Here is a 10,385-nt window from a genome sequence, read left to right as displayed (position 1 = left end):
GAAGGAGACGATGACAAAGGTCGAAGTTTATGAATGCAGCACAGACCTACAATAAATTCGGGCACGCTGAACACATAGCGAGTCTCTAGTACTGACTACTATACTATGGAAGAAGTGGAATGAGGCAAGTGGTCTGCAGTGGTCTAGCAAACTGCTGTCTGACTGCTCTTTCTATTCTGGAGGTGGAGCTGTTGGAGAACACTGCCTTGCTGCATTATAAAATTTGCATTGCCACGTGGAGCGCGGCGTGGGGAAATGGAGCAAGAGTGGTCTGCGGTGTAAGAGGCGTGAGCGAAGTAAGTCTGAATAATTGTGACTTTATTACTTGATGACTTTCTCCCCGCCGCCGATTGTGTGCATACATGACTGAGCAGCAAATGGCAACGCGGTAGCACTAGACTTTTCTGCATTTTCAGGCAACTCTCTCTCTCGAGGTGAAATATATATATATATTTTTGTTGTTTTTTTTTCTTTTTTTTCTTTTAACAATGTAAACCAATCATAAAATCCTTCTTAATTTAACAAGTTATACTTAGGGCCAGTGCATTTGTTTTTCAATTGCTGCAATAATAAACAGAACATGTGTTCAATTATCATGCAACTATACAATAGCAAAGCCAACAAAACAAACAAAAGCTGCCTTTCTCTTATTAGCATTATTATTGCACCAGAAAAATAAACGCGTTTTTAAAACTATGTACACGTAGCCGTTAAAGAGTTAAAATGATGAAAAAACGAACTGCGACAAAGAATTAACACACCTATGACACATTTCATACACCCTTCGTCACTGAGCTGACATCATATGCCTAGCGCTTCTGCATCCCTCACGTTCTCATACTGGTAAACTAATGCTACAGTAAAACCTTAAATACAGTCAAACTTTAAATAAATGAACTGTTTACAATCTATTTTTAGTGACAGTCTTAGCGCGAGTCTTTAAATTACTGCAAGCAAACGCCTTAAAGGTGAGCGCTCTAGCTGATTAAAGCGAATACAACTTTTCCCTTAATGAACTCTTCCTAAAAGCTCATTCATAGTCCCTAAGGGATCAACGCGTCTACTCCATGTCCTTTCCCTGTCCTAGCTAGACGTTTCACCAGTCAGCATCCATCGCTCATCTCGGTTGGCTTGCCTGCTTGGCAGCTGGAGGGAGGGGTGAACGCAGAGGGGTCGCTTATGCCCAGCTGTAGATCAAAGAAGCGAGTGGACGTTGTCACGCTGTAGTTCTTGGTATAGGTTTCCTGGACAGGGTAACAGGCTCTGACTGTGTAAGCTCCAACCCATGTTTCATATTTTCTGGCTGATTTCCTGTCTGACCATTCTTGAACAGTTATCTCATCTCCGGGTCCTCCAATATAATGCATATATGCAAGGCACCAGCCCTTTCTTCTCTTCCCGGACCCGAATGCGGCAGTCACGGCCGCTCTTACGTTTCGGCCCGAGGTGTGATCATATTGCACTGTCCTGCCCTCCCATTGCAGCGGCGCGAGGCAGGGCTGGGGCGCGGGGGCTGGGGTGGGGCTGACGGGCAGAACTATATATATTGTATATTGTATAATATATTGTGTAGCCATGCAGCCTTGTGACCCCGCGTGCCTCGGAGAGAACATCTCCCTACACATTAATGCAGCTGACTCCAGCTTGAAAGTTGAAAGCTGACAGTTAATTGAAGCATTAATTCAAGTAACCACTGAGATCTGTCTAGCATCTACCTGAGGGGCGCGCAAAACATTAACATCTGAATATGCCCCTTGCGTGTAGGAAAAAAGTGACTTCCTAGGACAGTAAGAGTGGCTTGTAATAAGGCCCTTACTGCTAAGAAAATAAATAAGAAGAAGATGGGGGGAAAAACAGTTAAAGGACGGAAGTGGCAACAGCTGGTTTAAGGGGAGCTCATGCTGATTAAAGAAAACAAGGGCAACATGACTGCCTATTTAAAAACACAGGCAAAAAACATGCCACGCAAGATAATACTCGAGGGAGCAGTTACTAATAGTGATTGCAAGGCTGCAAACCAGATAGAAAGTATGGTCAGCCCAAATAACACGCTTCTAAATCTCTGTCTGAATTTACAGCAAGAGTGTATTAACGCGCTTGTAATGGATGCTACGCCAGAGAAAGAATCTGGGCCAATTGCAAGTACTTCGCAATTACCATTTACTTCGGAGAACCTATCAAAGTCACCCTATTTGGACAAATGAACAGAAAGCGTGTATGCCTCCTCCCCGGAGCACTGTACCTCTTTTTCCTCATCAGAGTCTTCCGATGACGAACAATACCCAGACTCGGAAATGCTCGTTATATTAAACGCACTACTGTCATTGTGTGACACCCTTCACAGAGAACAACAAATAATACTAGAAGGTTTGATATGTTAAGTGGACATTGCGCTAGAGGTGGGAGCTTCAACAGAGACTGGCATTGTGGGAAAAAGTGCAATGAAAACAGTGCAGTAAACATGATTGAAGAGAGGTCAGTCGTAAGCATTCATGCTATGGGCTCCCCCCAGAATGCAGAGGAAGATCAATCCAGTGAGGTAGACTGGGATGGGCAGAAGCAGGAAAATAACTGTATAGTGGCTGGAAAACACGTGCAAATTGACGAGCCACATGCAGTGAAAACGCAAAAAAAGGAGGAATGTAATTAATGATAATACCATAGCATGCGCGGCACAGGTCAAAACACACTCACTTGCTACAACGCACTCCAGTGAGGTGATCTGCAGGGAAACAGTATGAACTAGTATCAGCAGGGGTGCCGAAGGCAATGGCAAGAATGCCACCTAAAGCCGCACAGACCAAGTAGCTAGACTCGCGGGTGAGCAAGACAAAAGAAGCCTCTATACCATCAGTCGGGCATGAGGAATCTACATGAATCAATGTTGTAAAACAAGATGAAGAAACTACTGCAAGAGCTGATACATGGGATAAGGAAACAACCAACATGCAATGGAAAGGTCCCCCATTGAATACAACTGTAAATAACTCCCTACATAAGACACTGGAGAAACAATGGAAAGCGAAATACCTAACAAATCCATACAAGTTACAGATATGTATGCAAGCTGTTTTAGCCCATACTTAAACTGTAACGATATGTTGGCCCTTTTACACTGATGTGAACAATTGCAAGTTATAACTACAAAGGACATTATGCTGGTGGAGATCCCACAGATGCTGCATGAGGCTATCTGGGCAACCGTACATTTGGTCTCCTCCATAATTGTGGAGCTAATCATGTCACATACGTCAATGTTATTTGAAGTAGGATTTAAAATAGAAAGAAAACACGAGATAAAGGCAAAGAGAAAGACTCCGAAGCCAACTCAGTTTATGCAAACAAGGTCGACTTTGATGCCGTATGATATTGAGACATGGGCAAAGCAAGGATTTACTTGAATGAACTCTGAGACACACAAACAGTCCAACGAAGTGGATTATATAAAGGAACATGGATTTTATAGAGAGACGTGACAAGTTCAGGCTAAAACAAAGTCCTTGTTAATCACCTCTTGGAACACGATAGGGTATAATTCCCAAACCCACCTGGTAGTACATCATTGGAGGAAATAATTGCAGAAATAATAATGATACTGGAAGAGTGGCTATTTAATATTCCCAGTGGCCACTTTATATTGGGAGGTAATTTAAATGACCCGTGTGTTAACGCCTCTACAGACGGAAAATAAAAGGCCAATTGAAAATTTGGTGGGCAATGGGTATGCTATCCAAGCGGTAGAGGTCACAAAAATGATTATGAGGGTAATAAAAGTAGTTAGCCTGTCCTTATAGCCCTCTCTAAACTGGTACAATTGAATACAACTTCTAAATCAGATAGTAGACCTCTATACAGCTGGTCAAATTTATGTATTTATTTATTTATATTTATATTTATATAGCGTGCAAGCAGCCCAGGGGCATTGAAGCGCTGTTACTTGCAATAACTTAGTTACATGGTACAGGCATGGTAGCGATTGTTGACACATTATGAATACTACAAGACATCATACTGTTGTTACAGATGTTGCATTTGGTCATATAATACAACATACATGAAAAGTATTTGTGCTGATGTGTCTGGCCTTATGTGAAGAGGGTAGTTTTCAGCGTTTTGCGGAAGGTGGTGAGGGAGGCTTCACCTCGGATAGTGGGTGGTAGGGCATTCCAGTGAGTGGGCGCGAGATAAGGGAAGCTAGATCCGCCCGCTTTTACTCTTTTTACTAGTGGAACAGAGAGCATGTTGGTGTACGGTGATCTGGTTGGCCTGGTAGTGGAGACGGGGTGGATCCTTTGTGAGAGGTATGCAGGAGCAGTGAGGTGAATGCACTTGTAGATCAGTGTTAGGGCTTTGAATACAATCCTTTCCTTTATTGGGAGCCAGTGGGCTAGTTTTCTGGCCTCAGAGATGTGTTCTCTTTTAGCAATGCCTTGGGCTGCCCGGAGAGCATTGTTCTGTATTACTTGTAGTCTCTCTAAGTTTTTATTGGAGGTTCCTAGAAAGAGTATGTTATAGTAGTCTAGCCTAGAGCCGGTGATGGCTCTGTCTATGTTGGTGCAGTTCTCTTTGGAGAGAAAGGGTCTGACTGCGTTGATAAGTTTGGCATGATATGCAGCTGCGGATGCTATTGCTTTGACTTGTCTGTCCATGGATAGGCTGGAATCCAGGTAGAGTCCGAGAGTTTTGACAGAATCGGAGACCGGAATTTTAATGGAATCAATGGTGAAGTGGCTGAATTGGGCATCTAAATTTTTTTGCGTGTCGGGGGAACCTACCAGGAGGAGTTCTGTCTTGTCAGAGTTGAGGCATAGTCCGTTGTCTGCCATCCAGGCTTGGATGGTGTTGTAGAGGTTGTTGAGGTCAGGGAGTCAGTGTTATAGTTACCTGTTAGAGTGAGGAGGATCTGAGTGTCGTCGGCGTATTTGGTGTAGGAGATGCCCATGGCATCGAGGATGACGAAGAGAGGTTGTGTGAAGATGTTGTTTAGGGTGGGGGAGAAGCAGGAGCCTTGGGGCACCCCACAAAGTATGATGGTTGGTGATGCGGTGGCTAGGTCAGAGAATACTTGCATGGTTCTGTCTTGTAAGAAAGAGGTGATCCAAGCTGTGGCCTCTGGGGAGAATTTGGCGGTGGAGGAAAGGTGGTGGCATAGGACGCCATGATCCACGAGGTCGAAGGCCGCTGATAGGTCAAGGAGTAGGAGAAGTGCGGGTTTACCCATGTCTCTAGCATCGTCCATCTGGTTTTTCAGGTCAAGTAGGGCGGTTTCGGTCCCGTGTCTGGGGCGGAAGCCAGATTGGCAGAGTCCAAGGAGTTTGTTCTCTTCAATGAAGTGTTGAACCTGCAGGTAGGCTGCTTTGTCCAATATTTTGAGGAGGAATGGGACAGTGGTGATGGGTCTGTAGTTGTTGGGGGAGGTGGGATCGAGCGTTGGCTTTTTCAGAAGAGGGCGGACCCAGGCTTCCTTGAGGGAGGCAGGGACTTTCCCTGTGGTAAAGGAGGCATTTACAAAGGCTATTAGGAAGGGAGCTAGTGTTTCCGTGCAGTCTTTGATAATGGAGGCTGGGCAGGCATCACCTTTGCAGTTAGAGGGTTTGATGTTCCTCATTATGTTGATGATGTCTTTTTCCTGAATGGGTTTGAAGGAGAAGGGTAGGGGGGGATCAAGGGAAAGTGGTGGGACAGGGATATGCTTGTTGGGTAGGGCTTGTTTAGTGGCTAGTATTTTGTTTTTGAGGAGGCTTAATTTGGTTTGCATGGCCGTTTGCATTTCGTCACACCAGTCTTTGTCTTTGGTGAAATTCTGGGGGGCGGGAGTGGGTGTCTCGAGCTCTCTGAAAATGGTGAAGATTTCTTTTGTGCTAGATTGAGCTTCCGAAATTCTGGATTCAAAAGATTTGGCCTTAGCTTGGGTGATTGCCTTTTTGTATTTGGTGGACAGGGCTTTAAAGATCATCTTATCTTTTTCAGAGTGGGACGTTTGCCACTGTGAGAGTCCGTTTTTTTTCTCGTTGCGGAGTGTGAGGAGGTCAGGTGTGAACCAAGAGTTGAAATGGGTAGTGGGTTTGGATTTGCAAGGTTTGAGCGGGGCAATGGAGTTGATAGCTGCTTTGTTGGCAACATAGGTTGATGCAAGTGTTTCAGGGTCTGAAGAAAAAGGTGGTCTGAAGGCTGGACCTTGGAGGAAGGGCAGTAGCCTTTCCTTAGTGAGCTGACAGGAGCTTCTGACGAGGCAGGGAGGGAGCGGTTGAGGTGAGGGGGTAGCTGGCGAGCTAGTGGTGAGCATGCTAAAGATGATGATGTGGAAGTGGTGGTCAGACCATGGGGTGGGAGTGTTTCCTGTGATGAGGCGTGGACACTTGTGCTGTGCTATCCAGTCAAGCATTCTGCCCTGGGTGTGAGTTGGGCTAAGTATGGTGTTCTTGTAACCTAGAGACTTGAGGGCAGAGTCAAGGGATTTTGCTGCTACGTCCTTACTATCCTGGAGCCCTAGGTTGACATCCCCAAGGATAATGGATTTTGACTGTTTTTTAAGGTTGTCAAAGAGGAGGTGGATGAGAGAAGCTTGAAAGTCTCCTGTTGGGTCTGGAGGGCGGTAGACAGTGTACACAGTAATGGTGCAGTGGGGGGAGAGGATTATTTTGACTTGGAAGTAGTCGCTGTTGTTGTTCAGGGATTTCTCTACCTTTCTGATAGAGAGGCAGTCTCTGGCAATAATTGCTACACCTCCACCTTTGGAGAGGCGATCTTGTCTAGTGATGGAGTAGCCAGGGGGTAGGGCGAGGGAGAGCGCCGGGCTGGAGGCCTCATGTAACCAAGTTTCTGAGATCATGAGTAGATCTAGGTCTTGGGAGGTTAGGAGGTCGTGGATGTCTAGAGCGTGGGCATTGATGGACCTAGCATTAATCATGGCGCATTTCAGGTGGGGTTCATTATTGGCTGGGGGGGGGGTTCATGATGAGAGAAGGTGATGTGGAAGGGGTAGTTGCGCTGTGAGTGTTAGGGGAGATGCACATCACAGGTTTTACACTGGGGGGCTCATTTTCAGTGGTGGTGGACACATGTGGCATAGCATTTGGCACAATAGAATTCAAAATGGTGGTAGAAGAATTGCACATTACAGATTTTACACTGGGGGTCTCATTTTCAGTGGATATAGTGCCTCTTGGATAGACCACGCACTGCTCACACAAAATATGTTTTTCCTTATTACTAATTTTTGGCTAACCTCGATGACATTGAGCGATCATGTATTAATACAATTCTCCGTAAATGTTAAGAACAATAGAGATATGCGATGCCTCGCTTGAAAATGTGAGATCTCCCTGACAGGCAATAGAATGAAATGGTCTGAAAAGAACATTATGAGATTTAATTAATTGTGACAAGACTTTCCTGAGCCATTGGACAAGAGGTTTTCCTGGTGGAAATAAAAGGACAGCCAGCAATACGAGTAGCCACGCCCCCTTTACATGACCAGGAAACATTTAGAGCATGCACACACTCTTCCACGCACATGCATCCAAGTGAGTGTTGTTAGCTGTCCTGCTAGTCCCGCTGAGCTGCTGACAATTCTACATGGACAACCTGTCCAAAAGTCTAGAATATTGTGTTTGGACTTTTTTCATGTGCGAGTAGCCACGCCCCCTTTAGCTGACCAGAAAGTATTTAAAGCAAGCACGCGCGCATCTGCGGGCATGCATCCAAGCAAGTGCACCATAGAGTGCTGTTTGCTGTCCTGCTGGTCCCGCGGAGCTGCTGACAATTCTACGTGGATAACCTCTCCAAAAGACTGGAATATTGTGTTAGGACTTTTTCATGGTATTAGGTGTTATAGCAGAAACTCATTATCATAGTATCACCATAATATATACTGTGTGACTAAAGCTCTATTTTTTTTTATTCTTTTGCTCTCTTAGTGCGAGTAGCCACACCCCATTTAGCTGACCAGGAAGTATTTAAAGCGAGCACATGCGCATCCATGCATGTGCATCCAAGCGAGCGCACCATAGAGTGCTGTTAGCTGTTTGCTGGTTAGCTGGTTAGGTGAGTTGTTTCCCATTCTCCCGGCCGGCACGTACATTTGGGTCACGCCGCTTTTTCCTTTCACCATTTCCCCTGGCGCTGAAGCCTGACAGTTATCCTACAACAATTACTGATATAGGATATGTAAAGTACTACTTCACAGTGAACACGTTTGTCCTGGCGTGTACCGGGCGTGACTGTCTATCTGTTACTGAGCCATAGGCCCCCCCCATCCCGTGTTTAATTTTAAGAAGTAGAATCTCACGTGAGGCTGCTGCGCCGTCCCGTGACTTGTTAGCCAACTTACTCAAACGAAGCTCATCTCGTAAGCATGGAAATACTGAGCTATGGATACCCACGCCTGTCTGTCCCTCAGCTGATCTCTTGGACCACTCAAGGTTACCCCTTGACCACACCCATCTCAGCAAGCAACCTAGAACTTGTACTCCGAAAACCATTGTTAAAGCGGAAATAGTGTGAACATCGAAGAAACTGACTAGCTATTTTAGCAAACGCAGTGCTTTAACATTGGTAGAAGAAACGGCAGCAATCAACGAAATCGTAGTGGATTTGAATGTTGCCTTAGGATGCGTGGGTACCAAGTTACTGACAGATGTGATTAGCACGGAAACCGAGCAAAATATATCATGTACTCCAAAAGATAAGTCGAATGAAGTGGAAATTAGGAATGATTTATTTGCAACTAAGAATATCACTGTTAACTGCTTGCATGCAACTAGTAAGACCATTTCAATTCCAAAGGAAGTAAATCATGATTCTGAGTGCCCAAACAAGAATGATGTTGATGCTAATATACAGCAGGTACCGAAATATCCGATTGAGGGAATACCAACTGGCTTCACGAAAGATAGTGCTGAGGCGCATGACAGTGTAAGTAACATAGCACCACATGTGACGCATGTGAAGGCTATGATCCATTATGCTGAATCAGACACACAATTAGTAGTTATTCAGTCTGTAGAAAGTACGCAACAGTTGACTGCAACCAATGAGGCATTCACCTGTGAGAATAACTCATGTCTGCTATAAAGGATAAATAATGAATCACAGACAAGTATCAATATGTACGTAGTACATTTTACTGACCATCAGGATATCATGTTATCTTCACATGTAGTCAGTGCTGGTCATTGGGCCGGCTCTCGGCGGATCCGAGATCCAGCACCAGATGTGTAGCCGGATCTCGGGATCCGGCCAGAGTCAGCTGCCCAATACCATGAACCGAGCTGTAATACTTAAAACATATTTTTTTTTAAAACACCCCCGACGGCAGTATTGCCGTTTACCATTGGCTTTGGCATTGGTGTGTAATGCACAATGCTCGCTACATATACAACTGAAAGCAATCAGTTGTACATGTAGCGAGCATTGTGCATTACACCCACCAAGGCCGGCGGCTGTCGCAGGTGACTTTTTTCTTTTTTTAATTATTCATTTGATCGGATGGCCACTACCAACCCTGCCCCCTCTAGACCACGCCTCCTCTGGCACCGCCCCCCAATCTCCTCCCCCACCCTGGACCTTGTAGGATCCCCCACCACATTTTTTCCATTTTCACCACTGCATGTAGTGCCATCTAGAAATAATGAGGAGACTGGAACTCAGATAAGAGACGTGGTTAATTCCTCCACAAATTGTTTTTTAGACCCATATGACAACTTAAGGACTGACAATCAAGAAGTGTTATCCTCCAATCCTGAAAATGATAGCATGGCATCTACCGAGATGTTTAACGCCTTTGAAAATCTGCTGACAATGATAGTAGGAAAGAGTGAACGTATGGAAAACAAAATTGACATCCAATCAGTTTTAATACATAAAAGCCTCAGGGAGGAAAGAATATAAAGAGCAAGAGACTAATACAATAACAATTGAACATCCTCAGGTGGACGAGTCCAGAAGTACAACTCAAAACATGAATCATCATGACAATACTTCATAATGAAATACTTGTAGTAATACCCACCCGAAAAACCATAAAAAGAAACCCATTGCCCAAGCGATTATGTAAAATAATCTAAAGAATAGACATAAGAATGCCTGTTGTTATTAGATACTGATATGATCAGTAATATACCGAATGACGAGCATAAGAACAATGAAAGGAAAACCACAAAAAAGTAAAGGGAAAATGGAAAATGCAGCCTTAAAAAAAACATTAAAAAAACAAACAGCAAAGAAAGGTAAAATGACAAGAGGAACTAAAAATAACACTGAAGAGATATTAGAAGACATAGAATGTTTGTTCATTAATGAACAGGGTCCTTGTAAAAATGAGGCTAACCTGGGAGTCGCAATTAGTGAGAAACGTTTGGAGGCGAGTGCAACCCAAACAGGAA

General features: G+C 44.4%; 1 pseudogene; it reads right to left on the bottom strand.

Moving 5' to 3' along the window:
• Nucleotides 1-1,103: 1,103 nt before the first annotated feature.
• Nucleotides 1,104-1,577, bottom strand: LOC138452853 (mammalian ependymin-related protein 1 pseudogene; annotated as a pseudogene).
• Nucleotides 1,578-10,385: the final 8,808 nt, after the last annotated feature.

The sequence above is a fragment of the Ambystoma mexicanum genome, chromosome 4p, assembly GCF_040938575.1.
Source record: "Ambystoma mexicanum isolate Mex_15411 chromosome 4p, UKY_AmexF1_1, whole genome shotgun sequence".
Taxonomy (NCBI): domain Eukaryota; kingdom Metazoa; phylum Chordata; class Amphibia; order Caudata; family Ambystomatidae; genus Ambystoma; species Ambystoma mexicanum.
The sequence above is the reverse complement of the archived record's forward strand: the minus strand, read 5'-3'. Positions and strand labels throughout refer to the sequence as shown.